An 18874-nucleotide genomic window follows, 5' to 3' on the forward strand; every position below is an offset into this window, starting at 1 on the left:
TTGCACCTGCTCCAGGGAATATTAGCAGCAACTTGCTATCTATCTAGAGCCTTCCACCCTGCTCTGTCAAATTTATTTAGCTAAAAACAACTCTTGTAGTAGTGACCTTTTATTCAGCTAATCTTACTCCCATCACCGTCTCCAAAGCACACAGAGACACTGGAAGGCTGCTGAAAATCTTTCAAGTCTCCTGCATACTAAAGCTTTCCCAAACACTGTGTACTTTTCAGAGACAGGTTCTTTTTATTGGGATTTCAGATTATTGAAAGGTCATCTGTCTCCCGTTCCTAGAGGGATTAAAGTGAAACAGAAGAGAGGAGAACAGATTGTGATGTGTGCTTCCCTCCCTCAACTGGCCGTGCCGATCCGACTGCAGCTGTGTGTAGCCAGTGGCAAGATTCTGGAATTCTTCCTGAACAGATCACGGTGAGCCCAGGAGGCTGCAGCAGACACAGACGGCTCGTCGGCAGCTCTCCCAAGAACGAGAACGTTCTCCAACATAAAGTGACTCCTTCCAGATTTCTGCTGCTCCAGCTGCTGGAGTTGCATGTGACTGCCTCATGCCTCAGTTTCCTTTTCTGGAAAATGAGAAGTTCAGGGCCTTCGTACCGCCGACAGCCCTTTTGTTCATCTCTGTTCCTTTTCTCTCGTTCCCCTCTGGGCTCTTTTCTGTGTTGCAGCCATCGGCACTCCTTGAATTTCCTTCTCTAATCTACCTCGTCTGTGCTGTTTCCTAATCTTAAATTAACTTTCATATCACCCAGCGAGCCACTTGCCTGTCTTGTTTGAGCCCACAAAATCTATGGCTTGAGGGATAAAATGGGAAGTTAGAAGACCCAGTTTTTGAATCGTTCAACAAGCCACTAGACTCGAGCCTCAGTTTCCCCATCTGTAAAGTGCTTACCATGAGCAGACAGGATTATCTCATTTAATCCTTACAGCAACCCTTTGAGGTAGGTACTAAACAATTTTTTGAAGTCAATACAATCAATATCCCCATTTCGTAATTGAGCTCAGAAATGAGGCTGTGGGGACAGAGCCCCAGAAAGCAGTTTCCAGGCTCTCGGCCTCATGTGGGAAGGTGCTGGCTCGGGTAGTAGATGGCCGTCAGCTATGGCTAGTTGGCTGTCAGCTGTAACCAGTGAGCCATTGGCCACTAGTATAACTGCCGCGGCTGTGCTGGGGAGTCGAGTCGAGGAGAGTTGCCGGTCGGTTTGCAGAAAAGCGGACAGTAGGTCGCACGTCGTGTGAATCCAGCCTCCAGTGAGACTATAGTGGTATGACTCCCCAATCTATGGCTCCGTGGGTGTTCCTTTTTGGCCTCACCATGTCCTGCGTTCTTATGTGGGGAGCGGGAGCTGAGACCCTGCAGGCCACCCTGCACAACAGAGGCTCAGAGGAGTTGAGTGAGTTCCTCAAGGTCACACAGCTCACCAGTGGCAGAGCTGGGATTCCAGTCAGGCATGAGACCCCAGCAGCTGTGCCCTCACCACTACTGAGTATTAACACTGGCTCTTCCTGCCTTGCAGTTTTGTCATAAGAAGGAAATGAGACAACATCTGTAAGAACCTTTTGAAAAAGTTAAACTACCGTATACAGGGAAGGATATGGTCTGTGTTTTTTCAGGTCAGTGGGGGACAGCCTTTGCCCTCCTTCCTGTCCAGTTACTGTTTCTGTCCAAGTTGTCTGGCCAAATGATTTAACCAGTGCGGTCAAACCAGAGGGAGCAAAAGAAAAACAGTTTTAAAAGTCTGAAACAGAAATTCGCAAGCAGAAGCCGCATGATGGAGCTGAAGTGCAGGCTGGCAAGTCTGGTTCAATAAAATAGGGCCTCCTCTCCCACTGAGGCCACAGACACCCCGCCCCGAACCCCAACATAACAACCAGCCTGTGCCGCGATGTGGCAGGGACTGCTCAGAATCTAACCCAGGACTTTCGCTCGACTGATAGAGGTTTTTCTTCCACTTAGAATTCTCTCTTCGTCTGCATTCTCATTTCTGTCTTGCTCTCTAACTACTGCCCCTGCCCCCATCCTGTCACCCTTTCCCTTTTTGTAAGAGAGACTGCTATTTGTCCACCAACAACCATTTTCTCTTTTGTTTATAACAGCAGACACTTAGTAGCTGGGCACACGTTTGCCCAGCCTGATGCCATCTCCCAGCCCCGCTGGCAGGTAGAGCCATGCGACCAAACTCCCACCAATAGAAGACGGGCAGAAGTGCCACCACCTGGGACGCTCTTCTTCTTCCTGCAGCCTGGAACTGCCATGGCAGGGACCCATCCTTGACAATGCTGTAAGAGATACAGAAGGCTGCAACCAGTCACATGTGAGTGACAGAAACTTCTTTGTTCCTTAAAACAGTCTACTGTTGAGTCTCTTTGCTAGAGCAACCTTGTGTAGTCCTGATGAATACAGCTTCCCCCCCTCCTGTCCTCCCTCCACCACTTCACACTCTTCTTTCTTTTCTATCTTCACCTCCCATTCACCTGCGAGGTTCTAGAACCAGCTCTTCTTGGGACTACCTAGCAATCACATTAACGCTGGGGCTCTCTTTACCTTAATTATCAGAAAGGTAGGAGAATGTGGGCCTAATTGTCTCCATCTCAAAAGACCAATCTCAAGCAACTGTTAAAAATGGATTTTTTCTCATTATAAAAGAAACACTGGAACTAATCAGTGGTAGTAGCAGGGTTGCAGGATACAAGGTAAATATACAACAACAGTTTTCCAATATAGCAGCAATGAACAAGTAGAATTTAACATTAAAAACACAATACCAATACAGAGAATTTTTTTGATCAGTAAAACTACTCCATATGACACTGTAATGGTGGGTACATGTTCTTATACTTTTGTCCAAACCTATAGAATGCACAACACAAGTGAACTGTAACATGAACTATGGACTTTCCGTGATAATGATATGTAGATGTAGGTTTATCAAGTAACATACATACCACTCTGGTGCAGGATGTTGATAATGCGGAGACTATACACGCATGGAGGCAGGGCATATGTATCTGAGGCAGGAAATCTCTGCATCTTTGCTCAATATTGCTGTGAATCTAAAACAGCTGTCCAAAAGTCCTTTAAAGGAAGCAACACACATTTTCAATTCGGAAACCTTGGAGAGACTAATGGAAGCTAAAGGAAAAGAAACGAACCAAAGAAAAAGAAAACGTCTTACAATTCTACTACCCAAAGGGGGAAAAAGATGACTGAAACTGTTTTCTCTTTGGTATTTGAAAACAGATGCCTATGACTTCATGTAAAAAACAAAGAAAACTTCAATAATGGCAACGCAGATCAGACAAAGAGAGTTGATATCTTAAAAAAGTCTTTTAATAGAGTTTACAAGCGCTCCATGTCTATTTCTATAATACATATGCTAATGTAAGTACTTACCATTTCCTGACTCAACAGAGAGACGCAGACATGTGCTCCATAGAATCCAGGCGGAGTCTGGCCATGGGGCCGAGGTGTGCTCGCTGCCTATGAGCTCAGGATTCAGGAACACCATTTGATCTGTTTTCAGTTACTCTACTCCTCCCCAATTCAGATGCAAAATAGCTCTGAGAATACAGTTTCCCAGTGGCTCTGGTCGTCCAGGTGACTGACGTTACTTCTGTGCCATATCTTGTTAACGTGTACAAATGCTCTCTCTGCTCGTGGAGCGGAACTAGCTATCTCCTTCTCTAGCCTGTAGATCTGCAGGGACCTGTGCCTGTGCCTTAGACGTAGGGAGAGGGAAATGCCATCTCCTTTCCTCCCACTAGGAGACATGAGTGTAATCAGTATCTAATGATCAACTTCTAACGTGAGCTGCTCTGGTCTAAAAAGAGGACTTTTACCTGCTGCTGTGAATACGGGAGTGGGCTTGTTTAAGCACCATGGGGGACATTTTCCAGAAGGGAGGGGAGCATGGCCACATTTTTATCAGGTGTGGAAGTGAGCCTGTTAAGGAGTTAATGTGGATTGAGGACCTACCATGTACCTGAAGATGTGTGAATCCCTTTAGATGGAGTATTTTACTCAACCCAACCCAAAGCCACTGCTATTATTTCCATAATATAGTTGAGGAAAATGAGATGCAAAGAGGTTAACTAACTTGCCCAAGGTCACACAGCTAGTAACTGACAGAGAAGAGAAGGGTTTGAACCAAAGCCCACTGATTCCTGGGCCTTTTGCTCTTGATCAGCGCTCAAACAAAGAATAGATAGAGGGCAGTAAATTACAGGCTCTGAGAACAAAGGTGCTCGAGGAAGCTCTGCAGTGACAGAACAGAGTCTATGGTCCATGGGGCAGCTTCATTCCACTTGAGACCTGCCGCTTGGCTATAGGAACGTCGTGCTCTGTCCCCCCTCCTGCAGCGAGCTCTGTGGGGCTCTCCCTTCTGTGCCCTAATCCTTTACTTGGTGCTCCACAGAGAAGGCTCAGTACCAGCGACCAGTGGGTTACCTGGGGTGATAGGACATCACTAGACATACTAAATGCACTTGAACTCTCCCTTCTCTGCAGATGTCTCTGAGGAGAACGGGAGCGAGGAACGCCTGCCAGGCTGTTTCTGGGACCATTGGTTCTTGGGCCAGGTAATTTAGCCCACATGTAGGAAGGAACAAGGAACCAGTACTGCGAGACTTGAGATCACCAGGTTCATGACGCCATTTTTAAAAAAGGATGTGAGAGTGGGAATTTGGTTACAGCCCTAAGCCTTGACCCCTGAATGCATATCTGGGGTCTCCAGTGAGAGAATACATTTTTGGCAGGTGAAATGTTTTTTTCCCCTTGAGTTACATGCTCTTCAGCCCCTCTCAACACCCAGAATCTATCTAATCCATTCAATGGCACTGGAAAGTTTTCTTTAACTTGTCTTTTACCTTTCATCCATGTGTCAAAGCCTTTTGAATTAACTTCCTAGGGCTGCTGCAACAAAGTACCACAAATGGGGTCTTAAACAGTAGATATTTATTCTCTCACCGTTCTGGAGGCTAGAAGTCCAAGATCAAGGTGTCGGCAGGGTTGGGTCCTTCTGAGGACTCTGAAGGAGAATCTGTTGCATGTGTCTCCTCTGGCTCCTGGACGTGTGCCAGGATGGCTGAAGTTCCATGGTTTCTGCTGTGTCACCCTGACCTCTGCCTCCATCCTCACATGACATCCTTCCTGTGTGTATATCTGTGTGCAAGTGTCCCCTTTTTATTAAGACACCAGTCCTATTAGACTAGAGGCCCACCCAACTCCAGTATGACGTCATCTTAACTAATTATTTTTGTAAGGACCTTCTTTCCAAATAAGTTTGTGCTCTGAGGTACGGGGTACGGACTTCAACATAGGAATTTGCAGGAAAGCAAAGGACATGATTCAACACATAACACCTTTCAAAACTTTACATTTCTAATAAGGCATTTCCAGAGGTTCTCTGAGACAATATTTTCCACTGTGAAAGAGGAGGTGTGTGAAAGAAGCCGTTAAAGAGGAATAGTGAAACTGCTGTTCACTGTTCAGAAGATCACTGTCATTGAAGATGTGAAAATGCGAAATTACCCCCCAAGAACACTGTTCCCTGCGCTCTGTGAGCTGACACAGCCAGCCTTGGCACGGGAGCGGAGTGCATTTCATCCATGAAGTCTATTATTTTTGCAATGCATTTCGAAAAGGCAGTAGAAGCAGCAGTGGTGGTGTGACTTTGCTTCCCCCGCCCTCACTCCGGCTCCACTGTCTGCTCAGAGACACAGAAGGGAGGCTCTGTGCTCTTCTCCCTGCACGTTAGGGCCCAGTCTCCACTTCTCAGCCTTAGGTCTACTAAGGGGCAGGTTGCAGCAGGGCCCTGCCAAAAGGAGTCTTTCTTGTTTGCACCCACAGCCTCTCCTGTGTTGTATGCAGGTTTCCGACATGCTCTGTTGTTTGGATGGTCCTCTACGCTGTGGTGCGGCTACAGCTGACCAGCGCCAGGCAGGCCTGTGGGATGGAACAACTAGAGGGCCACGAAGGGACAGCCGATACAGGTGGCCCAACTACAAAGGCCAAATGGGACTCAGCCTGGACACACAGCTTGGAGACTAGAAGAACCGTGTACACAAGACAAGGGATTCCTCGTTTTGTGTTTTCAGTTGTGAGGGTCAATGTGGGACCTGTTTCTTGGGGGCAATGATATTTCCCTTTGCTGGTCCTGCCCATCATGTCACAGGGACTCTTTTGAACAGTGCTTATTGCTAACGTTTTCTGGTAGTGCCCTAAACAGCCAATCAAAGAGCTGTGTGTGGTGGGGACAAAGAGAGATGGCATGAAAGTGGCTCGGATCCCAGGAATGGCTGAGTAGCCCTGTGAAGACTTGGGTACACAAGGCTGCTTCCAACAGCACTCATGTGGCCTCGCTGAGCGCTAAGGAATGGAGGAGACCAACGTGAAGACCGGTGTCTACAACCTGCCTCATCCCTACCTTTGCCCTGTCTTCATGTCCAGGAGGGTTACCCACCTCTTCTCTCCATTGTCTTGACCATTCTCTGTGAGAAAGTTCTATAAAGTTCCTCTGATGGGCTAAATGTTCGCCTTAGGGTCAAGGCCTTCTTATTTTCCACTTCTGGGGTCATTTGTCTATTCAACAACAGCACGCCCGATATCATATTGGGGCTATAGCCAAGCTTCTTCCCAGCTTCTTGACCTATTTCTCCTGAATCCTCAGAAGTCTGGTTGGCCTCCTGCAGGATCCCTGACTGACCTCCATTCCTCTCCAATGTCCATGTTCTTCTCTAGGTTCTGTCTCAACTTTCTGCCTGGTTTGCCTCAAACCCTCTCATTCCCATGGAGTCCTGGGTGTTAAGCTGCTTTACTTCTGTTGCTCAGGAAAGGGTCTTTCTAGAATCTGTACACTGACCAGGAATATCGAAGCTAGGGAAAAGCGCCAGTGCTACGGTCAAACATGGTGGACGGAGTGAAGGAGCGTAAACCAGATGGGGACGGGCCTCGGTCAGGAAGGAAATGTCAACAATCACTGGTGAAATTTGAGCCAAAGAAATGGCAGAATCCCAAGTCTGAGAGAAAGGCAAGAGGCAGCTGAGGCTGGAGTGGATGTAAGTAGGAAACCAGATGTGGTGAATCTGGGTGAGATGGGTAGAGAGACATCTGCTGAAATCTGGTAGAACCTGAAGGTGGTATTGGAGGCTTGGCTTCGGATCCGCCTGGCTGATCTCCTGTACCAGCGTGTGTCTCTGATTCCCGACCGTTCACTGGGCTCCTGAAGACGGGCTCTGCCTTGGCTCCCTCTTCCCTAGGCCCTTGTGTATCGTGCCTCACATTGGACACCAATGAAAAAGGTACCTGATTTATATGACTGAGTGGGCCTTGTCCAAGCAAAATAATTTAGTGAAATAGTGTTAGCACTGGGATTCTTCTCTCTGGAGGTTCTTTGGAGTCACATGGATGCTTTGGGTGGGAAAATCTTGAATCATTGGGGGCCACGAATCTAATAGCCCACCAAGCCCCACAACCCACTTCTGAGCAACAAGTCCCAAAGCCTTGGGTTTGGGAATCCTGAAATCACTTAACATTGTTCCCTCTCTTTCGCTTAGTCTTCTGTTCTCATGCTTCCTGATACTTAAGACTGAATTGAACTTGGCTTAGTTTATGGGAGTGGGGAAGACTCTGAAGACTTTCGATCTTTCTTGAAACACTGATATTGATTTCTTGGTGGTGCGAGGTATAATGAGTGAGACAGCCATCTTAGGTCTACTCCTCTCCTGTAAATCAGCATAAAACCATGGAGGCGACGACTGTTGGGATCAATAAAACAGGGAGTTGACAAATAGGACAGAACTGTGGGAACACGGAATGAATCCCTCTCATATTTCTGATCGCAGAGTGTGGCACGTTACATTCTCTCTCACAGTGGACATTTCACAGAGGGCTTGTCTGTAAGGTATCTGGCTTGCTGGTACTTATCCAGCATCTCATCTGAGCACACGGAAGTTCGGGACTCTCTGCTGGTTAGCACGTGACCAGGTTGAGATTGGGCCCTGTTCTTTTTATCTTAGTGCAGGACACTTTGCAGTATTATGTGCTGCATTTCTTGACATCAGTGTGTTTTTGTTTCTTAAAGCAGAACTTTTTCTCTAAACAGAAGTGGAACCCTGTAAACAAAACCACTAAAGGCCAATTGATCTAGTTGCAATGGGGTAAGACACTTGGAGTCCTGAGATTATTTGAAGAAATCTCAAGTGTCTTTTGTGTCCCAGGAATTGTGTTAGACTCATCCTCGTAGGTCCCCATGAGGTGAGCATATTCTAATCTTAGAGATAAGAAGCTGAGGACCTAAGAGGTTGAAAGACTTGTCCAGGTTACTCACTTGATGTTATGGGATGAATTGTGTTCCCCTCACCCAAATTCATATGTTGGGGTCCTAACCCCAGAACCTCAGAATGTCACTTTATTTGCACATAGGGTCTTTGAAGATGTAATTAATTAAGATGATGACATATTAGAGGAGGGTGGGCCCCTAATCCAATAGGACTGGTGTCCTTATACAAAAGGGGACATTTGGACACACATTGGGAGAATGCCGTGTGAAGATGGAGGCAGAGGTGAGGGTGATGCAGCAGAGCCCCAGAACACCAAAGATTACCAGCAAACCTCCAGGAGCTCGGGGAGAGGCACGAACATTCTCCCTCCCGGGCCGCAGAAGGAGCCAGCCCTTCCGACACTTTGATCTCAGGTTCCCAGCCTCCAGCACCGTGAGACAATATGTGTCTGCTGGGTCAGCCTCCTGTTGGTGGTACTCGGGTAGGGTCGCCCTTGCAGACATACACTGGCCGTGGGGTGGAGCCAGGCAGCAAATTCAGGCCTGCTCCACTGTCCCTGCGTCAGGCTGTAAGGCCAAGGCGTGCCACCAGCCTGCTGCCAGGCAGGAGGGGCAGAGGCCTCAACAACACATTCAGGAACATATTTCTGGATGTTTCAGGGGAACCCCTGGGAATGAGGAGAGGCCGTGCTGGATGAATTGACCCTCAAGGCTTTGCTTTCCGTACCTTCTGTTTTCCTGGCACAGGCGATGAAAAGTGGCAGGGAAAAGATAAACAGTGGCTGCCAAGGTTGATGACAGATGCCAAGCAGTGCAGCAGGCGTGGGCGGAGTGTCTTCTAAATGAAGCGCCCCCAGACATGTCCACAGAGTTTCTGGACAAACGGGTCACTGCAAACACGATTTCATCCCTGCTTTGCACCAGCTGGACTTTGCTGTTTGCAAGGGTTGGCCCCGATGAACCCCCGTCCTCTGATTCAGACACACACACACTTCTGCTAACAGCACTTCAGCAGGCTTCTTGGAGACAAACAGACCTAGCCTGGGTTGCTTTACTTGCTTTGTTTGTCAGACAAATAGCTGGAAGGCTGTATGAGTCTGAAGGCTTCCAGCCATCAAGGTAAATAAAGTGATGGGAAATACATTATTTTGCAAATTAAAATAAAGTTCAACTGATGAGCAGCACCAAGGAAGATGTGCTCCTCAGATACTGGGAGCCTGTGAGAGCTGCCCCATGACAGTCAATAGACGCAGGGCAGAGTCTACGGGCGAGGTTACCATGTTAGCACAGGAGAGGATTTTCTGATGACTTCTATCTCATTCCTTGTCAATGGCAGGACACACAACTTAAGATGCATTTGAGAATCCATGACATTTTGTCTGGTATGAGAAACCCACCAGGGCCTAACTTCATTGTCGTTTTAGGGGACTCTCTAACAAGCTTCTCAAAGGTCACGTGACTCTCTAGATAGGGGACTGCAACGCTTTTTACTATTTTCTATTGATTAGGGCCCAGAAACCTTACAATCTAGAAAGTTAGATGATAGATTGTAGAAAATAATTGCTGATGAGATACCAATGATTTTTGTTAGTAAAGGAGATATTTCCAAAAGTTATGATTTTCTTTTTGCCCTGTAGGATATTAAGCCATTTAAAAAATATTATTCAGAAACCATAAGCCAACATTCTATCTATATCTATCTGAATTTCTTGTATCTTCCCTTAAACTGGCTTTGTCATTCTGCTGCTGGTTTTCTCATTAATGAGTTACATAAAACTTTGATATGTGCTCACTATGTATTTGAATGCGATTGTGTTTTTGAAACATCTGGGAAAGTATATTTGGGCATTCCTATCCCCTGTGTATGTGGCTTATTAAAACTCAGGCTCTAGACTACCAGGGATCAAAAATTACCAGCAATAGTATTGCTTGCCCTCTGAGTTCAAACTGTATTGTCATTTTTGCTCTCTGAGGAATTCCTTTCCTTTCCTGACAGTTCAACTGTGCTTTAAACTAAAAAAAAAAAAAAATAATAATAATAGTGGACTGTATTGAAAGAAATCTTTCTGAATATCTAGTCTGCCCTATTGATCAAAATGGAAGTCCTTCCAGTTGACTTTTTAAGCATCTACATGTTCACTATATTTTGCTAACTAGGGCCTTGCAAAGTAAATGCTTCTTTGCTTTCCCATCGTTTGCACTTCCAGTTTATCTCAAGGCTCTGAGAGTGGGAGGAAGGCTGGGGGAGGAAGGAGAAGGGTGGGTTCCGGGGAGGAGCGGGGAATGAGCAGTGCGAGGTCCCAGAAGGTGTGGATGCTAGGACACCCCGGGCTGTCACTCATCAGTGAAAAACCATTGCTGTAGCAGAGCCATGGGCAGCTCAGTGTGCACGAGGAGTGGCTTGGGGGCTCCCAGGGAGCCTCAGCTTTGTGGGGCTCACTGTGTTCCCTCCCTACTGTGGGGAATTGGGCGGACAATCTGCCAGGTGCTCCGTGAACTTCTCCAGGGCTCCCTGGGATCTTGTTCAATTTGAACAAACACAGAACTCTGATGGGCTGGCACTTCTGGCAAAGACATAGTTTTGCAAATGCAAAATTGCTAATGAAGTTAAGTTACATTCCACATAGCATCTGTTCTGTGACCAATTTACCAGCCTCTGAGTAAATTGGCACTTGAGCGCGTCCTCAGGCAGCTGCCTGGGTGCTTCTTACCACGGGCTGCAGAGAACCTCTGTGCGGAGAAGGGGCAGGGGTGTACGAACAGAAGAATATTTACAGCCCCTCGTTCCCTTGTTATTGAAACCACCACCTTCTTTCCATCCCCACCGTTTCCATCCGAGCCTACCTATGCAACTGTAAAAATGTTCTGTGCTGCTTAAGACTTGGTTGGGAGCCGGTGACGGAAACCTAGTTTTATCCGGTTTACACTAAAAGGGGACTTTATTATAAAGATACCATGGGTCTCGTGGAACCCAGGACGGGAATAAGGTCATGCCTGGAACCTCTGGAACATGGACCTCAAACGTGGTCAGGGCTCACTCTCCGTCTGTCATCTCTGTTCCACCCTCTTTCTACAAACATGTTGTCTCTTCTTCTCTGGTTCATGGAGGACATGTGACTGCAGGTAGCTGCAGGCCCTGAGGGAAAGACTCCCAAATCCCAAAATGTTGGGGAAAGACTCACTGTGCAAGCTGCGTCAGGTGCCCACCCCTGGACTGGACCGGTACGCCATGGGGATGGCACTGTGCTCCACCCGGTGTGGTTGGCATCCCCGCCAGGACCTGTGGCTGCCATCAGGACCCTGTGGGAACACAGGGGCTGCTCCTGCACGTGGTGAGCCAACCTGCTCCTGGCTCTTCCCAAGCCCTCCTGCCTGCCTCCCTCTCCTCCTCTTCCTCCCCCCCTTTCTTACTATTGCTGATATTTGGCATGAAAGTCCTCATGGCTGGTTGTAACAACTGTAAGGCAAAGGGAGGTAATCTGAAGAGTCCGCCAAGATAGAAGAGGGTGGTAGTTGGAGAAATGGCTTATTTTGACATGAGCACATCCTGTGCCTGGATGCTGGCCCCAGCGCTGAGAGCTTGCTTGCTCTCAGCTCTCTCTTCTACGACATGGGGACTCTGGACTAGGTCTATACTACCCTGCACTGTCTCCCAGGACCTGCGTAGGGTCTGAGGACCCCAAGCTGGCCTACCCCAGAGGGAAACAGGAATTCAGATTCTAAATCTTCCCCAGATTTAGATGGTATGGCTGGTTCCTCCTCATCTATAACATTATAGATGTCTAAAGTTCTCCTGATTATTTATTTGTTTACGAGATTGTTGTCTCTCTCCCCGCTAGAATAAAGTGCTGCGCAAGCAAGGACCTTGTCTGTTTTGTGCACTTTTGCATTCCCGGGTCCTTGAACAATGCAAGTGGTAAGGATTCAATAAATAGATGCATTTTAATGAGTTTCTTTAAGAAGAGAACCCCCCTAATTTTGAACTCAGAATCCACATTTAGCAGGGTCTAAGAATTGTCAAATGTATTACTAACAGCTTTGCCCCACCTCTCAGCGTCTTACTTTTTAATCTCTACCTTTGGACCCCTTGCCCCAGCACAGACGGCCGAATGTGAATTACGCACTTTGGAGGATAAGGGGTCACTTCAGAGTCTGAGACTAAGGTGAGTAGTTGACTTCTGAGATCACAGATACCATTCAGATGTAAAACCAAAAAAAAAAAAAAAAAAAAAACGTGAAGGGGGACGCTTTCTAGTACAGTCATCTTTCCTTGGAACCCCCTTCAAAACTCTAAGCTAGAGTACGGAGAGGACAGTTAGAGGACAATCAGTAGAGATTCCATCTTTGGGTCCACCCGCTGCCAGCTGAGTCGTGAAGGTATAGCCAGGTATAAAGAATTGTGCTCTTTTTAAGAATTGGTCATTCCAGAGTGGAAGGGCATCATCTGGACTTCTGACCGCCTTGCCACTGTCCCCGAGTCACAACAGTATCGGGTAAGGGAACAGAGATGAGTGGAGAGTTTTATGGCCAAATTATGCTGAGTGACAGTGCTAAAACTCACCTGGGCGTCAGAAACACTCAGGAAGTCAGCCAAGAAATTACCAAAAGCCTGGTAGACCCACAGAAGTGTGGGGCTTGAGGTCAGACCACTCGTGATGCACGGGGATATGGAGGCCTGAGGCCACGACAGACCTCAGACACGTCAGTGAGGGCATGAGGACAGAAGCCAACAATTCAGCAGGGCAGGAGTCCCATCAAAAGACAGATAAGAGAGGCTGCCTTTCCCAGGATGCTAGAACAAGAGTGAGACTGATCAAGACAGAGAAGCAGATGCAAATGTGGTCCGTGAAAGTCAGGATATGCCTCCTTAACTCAGTTGCCATCTGCGGAGGAAAGGGAGAGGGTATGAGACAGTTTTTAAATAATCTCAAATTGACCCAGTTTTAAAACTGGAACTGACTATATGAAGTTGCTGCAAACCAGGCAGAAGGGGGTTTTAATATAACTTTTCTAAATTATAGGAAAATACAGTCACATTTTTGCTCTCAGAGGCCATGACTGTGAAAATTATACTTGCCACAGAACTTTCGAGGCCACAGCTGTGTTTCTACAGATGAGGAAACTGAGGTCCCAGGAGAAAGATGGGTTGGTTCACAGTGACACTGCTGTGTGGGAACACAGCTAGGAGGACGGCCACACCTCCCGAGTCTTGTCCCAAGGTACACAGCACCGTAGGGGATCCCTTCCCGTGTCTCTCAAACTCTTGAAGAAAGTGTTGAGCCACACACACTGTGTAGCAAATGTAATAAAACGTCCCTCTGTCTTTTTTTTTTTTTTTTTAATAGAGCATTCAGTTAAATTTAGAAGCCACATTTTAAAAATCTCTTGACTGTCTCATGACATGGGATATAAATCAAAATGAGCACCTTTGGTCATCTTCCTTCCTCTCACTCCCTCCTTCCTTCCTTCCCTCCTTCCCTCTTCTCCTCTTCCTCCCCCCCCTTTCTTACTGTTCCTCATGAGCATAAAAGTCCTCATGGCTGGTTGTAACAACGTAAGGCGAAGGGAGGTAATCTGAAGAGTCCGCCAAGATAGAAGAGGGTGGTAGTTGGAGAAATGGCTTATTTTGACATGAGCACTTAGGCAGAAGAGTGGGAGACAAACTGAGGAGGAGGGAGAGGCAGCCCACATTTCCAGCCTCTGATAATGACACCCCGGGCAAGAGTGCAGTTCTGAGACAGATCCTTCCACAGATGCAAAGGCAGAGCAGGCAGAGCATGACTCAGAAAGCTGGTGTCTGGCATCATTAACCAGGTGCCGCTGACTCAGACCTGAGATGACAGAATTCATTCCCACCAGCCAGCCGAGCTCCAGTGTTCTCACTACGACCAAATTCCAAGTCCTCCATCAGATGTCCTGCTGTTTGTGCTCCGCTGGACGATGAGTCCTGCCTCTCTCCATCAAGCACAAGTAGACCAGGCTCCCCGAGTCTCTGCAGCGCTCGTGACTTGGGCTGATGTTGGCTTCCAATGCCAGCCGTCTGTAGACCGTAACTTGAACTTGGAAACCAAAATTTGAAACTCCTACCTGGGACTGTGTCTGCTCACGCAGTCCCGGGGTCTTCAAAGGGCAGGAAAGAACTGAGGAGAGCCTGTGCGGTACAGAGAATGAATGGGACTATGAGTTTGGATTTGGCAGAGCTGGATTCAAGCTGTGACTCTGTCATCGCTTAGCTCTGTGACGTTGGGCAAGTTACTCATGATCTCTTTGACTTGTTTTCCATTCTTACAAAAAATAGACTTTTGTAAGAATGAAATTGATAATAAAATAAACACTTAATGGATACAAACTAAACATGCAAACAATCTTGGCTGGTATTGCTTCTGTAGCCGTTCCTCACCCCACCCATAAGGGCTACCCAATGTGCTAAGGGGTTTCTAACCCAGAGTGCATTCCTTTCCCTATGGACTCTCTAGTTCATTTGTCAAGCTGTATGGTCATCATGTCTGCACATTTACAGCTTCAACTGGATCTAAGAACTGTGTCTTATGCACCTCTGGATTCCTAGCGCTCAATGAAGCAAATAAATCAATAAATAAGAGAGTCCATTGTTCTTTGGGAGATTTCTTCAAGTTCTACTTCTGATTTCGAGAGGGGAGTGATGGTGTCTGGGAATTATAAAGAGAGGGTGTATGTTTAGGGGATTTCATACAGAAAATTGAAATGCTCATTTCTCCATGGAAAATGGAGAAATAAAGCAACACTGTTTTGATTTAAGATACACGATAAATCAAAGACAACTGTATAATGATCAAGAACTGGGCAGAGGAAAGCTTGATTTCTGATACCAGCTAAACTGGTTCTCCCCAGATACTGGCAATAGAGCCAATAGGAGCTGAACCCTGCTCCTTTTCCTAGGACTTTGGAGGAGACAGGCCAATAGGAGCTAAGCCTGTATTTGCCCTCACAGCGTTGCTGGAGATGGAGAAACGGGGAGCTAAGCCCCTGTCAAGGGTGGGCCTGGAGACCTTTGGGGCGCTTGGTCGGCCTTTAAGACCTCACTTGACTTTAATGACTTCTTTTGTAAGAACAAGTCAAACAGACGAAAACGGGGCCCAGCAGCATCAGGAACTGGTCCACGAGGGACCTCCAAGATCACAGCTGTCATGTGAGGGAACTTGTGGATGCTGAGTGTGGACCCTGCCCTGTGGCCAGGGGTGTGAGGTTGGGGGATGGCAGGTTGGGTGTCATGGCTTCTGCTTTTTCTCCTCCATCAAATGAGCCTCTTTTCCTGTTTTTAAGGGACTGGTATTAAGGAAGCACAATTTAAACAGCGTTGAGCATACTTTTTCATAAGTGGCTGTCCTCTGCTCTATTTTTGCTAGAGAGTTTAGGAGTTGTTCAACGTTTCATTAGAGTCTTTATTGATCGTCCAGTCTTTCAGAGGAGATGCCGGCCCTGGGTAGAAATTTGACCCAGAAGAATTCTGGATCCCTTTGAAGAATTAGATGTATGATTCTAAACAGAGAAATTGTCCAACAGCTGGACGATTCATGCTCCAAAACCACCCACAACTAAAACACACAGATGATTTTGTGTGAAATGTGGGACTCTTGCAACAGTGTTACATCTAGAGTTGCCTAAATTCTCCACTTCACTTTGGGTTGACAAGATTTATATATCTGACCATTATTTAAAATTTATTCCTTAAGGCCTAGTCCAATAATTTAAGTTTTTTGCCACCTCCAGGTTTAGCTAACTGTGTGATAGTGAAAAGTTATTTCCCTGTCATTCCCCCAGGGATGCATTATTGCGTCTGGTTCATCATCTTGGTAGGGAGGGGGCATTGTATGGGCTCTACTTAGCTCTTCCTACCATAATGGACCCTACCCATGGATGAGAGAGAGAATGTGGGGATTCTGAGAGTGACAAGTATCTCTATTCTCATTATATGTCCAAGAACTGAGGAAACGAGCACAGGTAGGTCTGTACACCAACTGGTCCCCTGTGGGTCAGACTTGGGCTAAGATGTCATCTACCTCCTGACCATTTTAAGTAGCCCCTCCTTTGACTTGTGGGCACAGTCTATTTGTGATTGTTCTAACAAACAGGTCAGATACTACCAATATTGTTGTTCCTAATTTAAAATCATCTTTAATTTTTTAGAGCAGTTTTAGGTTCACAGCAAAACTGAGTGGACAGTAAAGATTTCCCCTCTATCCTCTGCCCCCACGGCACAGCCTTCTTATTACCCATATCCCCCACCAGAACGGTATGTTAGTTACAACTTATGAACCTAATTGACACATTACTGTCACTCATAGTTTACATTGGGGTTCACTCTTGGTATTGTAGATCATATAGGTTTTGAAAAATATATAATGACATGTATCCACCATGATAACATCACACACAGTAGTTTAATTGGCCTAAAAATCCTCTGTGCCCCACCTATACATTCTTCTCTCCTAACCCCTGGCAACTACTGACCTTTTTACAGTCTCTATAGTTTTGTCTTTCCCAGACTGTCATATAGTTGGAATCATACAGTATTGCCTTTCAAATTGGCTTCTTTTACTTAGTAATATACATTTAAGTTTCCTTCATATTTTTCATGTCTTGATAGCTCATTTCTTTCTAACACTGAATAATATCCCATTGTCTGGTGGTACCATAGTTTGTTTATCCATTTGCCTGCTGAAGGACATCTTGGATGCTTCCAAGGTTTGGCAATTATGAAAAAACCTGTTATAAACATCCGTGTGCAGGTTTTGTGTGGACATAAGTTTTGAACACCCCTGGGTAAATAGCAAGGAGCATGATTATTGGATTGTATGGTAAGACTATGCTTCGTTTTGTAAGAAACTGCCGAAGTAGCTTCCACACTGGCTGTAACCAATGTAGTTTTTAGTTTACAGATGAGGAAAAGGGTTCCTGGCAGCTAATCAACTTGTCCCAGATTGGACAGTATGCAGAGATTTCCACCCAGTGTCTTTCTGCCTTGTTCCTTAGACAGTGCTCAACGTAAGCAGGAGCTTGGAGGCAAAGTCCCAATGATGTGGCTACTGGGCTGGTAAAGCCTGGGTCCCAGGTTTGCGGGTCACAGGGATGTGAGTTCTTCTTCCACAAACCTGCTCCACCCATAGCTTTCCTGGTCTCAGCTGAAGGCAACTCTGTCCTTCCGGTTCCTCAGGCTAAAGACCCTGGAGTCAGCCTCCCCTTCTTCTCTTCTCTCACACTCGATATCCATCTTTCAAAAAATCCCGAGGACTCTACTTTTACACTGTGTCCACAATCTGAGCACACCTAAACACCTTCACTTCTACCACTTAGTTCAAGCAACTCGTTAGTACTAATTTTAACATTCACTGTATGTTTCTGATGGACTGACGAGAACTGAATCTTCCACTTATGATTTTACACATCTGCTGTTTGGAAGAATATTACAGACTAGCTTCCGGCTCTATCCATTTAAAACCTTGTTCCTCCTTTATTACCCCCACACTGCCAAGGCCAGGTGCTGTGGGACACCCTCCTATCAGGATACCACCTCTAGTGCAGCCTCCTGTAGTGATGGCAGGGGAGTTGGCACAGGTGGTGGCAGTATTCCTAGAAGCCATCCCTACACCAGATGGCAAGAAATGACCATGAACCACATAAATATAGCCACTAAACCCAAACTCAATGTATCCCCAACTCAAATTCTCCTTAGCTGTGTCCTCAAAATGCTCCTTGTCTCTCCAACATGAGCGGAAGTACAACAGAGCGGACGTTGGGATGCAAAAAAACAGGACTCAACTGATAACAACTCAAATATCTTGCTTTTGAAAAATTTACAAAACCATATGACCATTTTTCTTCAAGGCTTTGGAAGGAGACTTTGCAAGTGAAGCATCTCAAAGCTTATCTTTCATGAGCTTCATGGTAAGTCAGCCTCTGGGATGTTTAAAATTGCAACCTACTCCCTTCCCCCAGAGCTCGTTATCTATCTTATCTGCCTTTTCTTATTTCCACAGCACCACCCCCTCTAGGTACTGTATGATTTACTTATTATGTCTCCCTCTGCTAGAATGTAAGCTTTATGAGGGAAATGATCTCTGCTTTTTTTGTTCACTGATGTTTCTCAAGTGCCTAGCACAGGGCCAGGTGCATTGTCGGTGCTCCAAAAACAATTGTGAATAAATGAATGAAATAAATAACACATAAATAAATGAGTGAATTAACTAAAGACAATCTAGGATCAGGACTGTAGTAATACAGAATTATAAATTTTAATATTTCAGTTCTGTTGCAGACTCTGCCCCTTCACCTTGACCATGTAATTTAATATTTCTGGGCCTCTGTTTCCTCGTGTATTAAAGTGTTTATTTATTCATTCAGTTAACATCTGTTGTGACACTATTATGATCAAGAGGATACATCTTTGTACCCTCTTGCTCCCTTCCATTCAAACCCTACTCCTCTTGCAGAGCGGCAACCCCGCAGTTTCAAAAGTCCCGCCTTTTCCAAGCCCCGCCCACCTGCCATGCCCATCATTAGGCTCCTTCCCAATTCAACACAACCCACCGCCTGCGTAGAAGCCC

The 18874-nt window shown here is 46.2% G+C and overlaps 1 protein-coding gene and 1 long non-coding RNA gene across 3 annotated transcripts in view; one reads left to right on the forward strand and one right to left on the reverse strand.

Moving 5' to 3' along the window:
- LOC109446167 (O-acyltransferase like protein-like) overlaps nt 1-10079 on the forward strand; it is a 65276-nt gene extending 55197 nt beyond the window's left edge. For both annotated transcript variants that reach the window (XM_074339881.2, XM_074339882.2), the window contains exons 16-18: nt 292-426; nt 2110-2327; nt 4520-10079. The gene's annotated coding sequence lies outside the window, so the exon portion shown is untranslated. The remainder of the gene's footprint in view (nt 1-291; nt 427-2109; nt 2328-4519) is intronic.
- LOC148758436 (uncharacterized) lies at nt 2189-4384 on the reverse strand. The gene is made up of 3 exons (XR_016021181.1): nt 3407-4384; nt 2959-3088; nt 2189-2292 (listed from the first exon to the last, which is right to left on the reverse strand). It is a non-coding gene; the product is annotated as an uncharacterized LOC148758436 (long non-coding RNA).
- Nucleotides 10080-18874: the final 8795 nt, after the last annotated feature.

This window comes from Rhinolophus sinicus, chromosome 4 (genome assembly GCF_057876585.1).
Source record: "Rhinolophus sinicus isolate RSI-liver-muscle chromosome 4, RSI-T2T, whole genome shotgun sequence".
Lineage (NCBI taxonomy): Eukaryota > Metazoa > Chordata > Mammalia > Chiroptera > Rhinolophidae > Rhinolophus > Rhinolophus sinicus.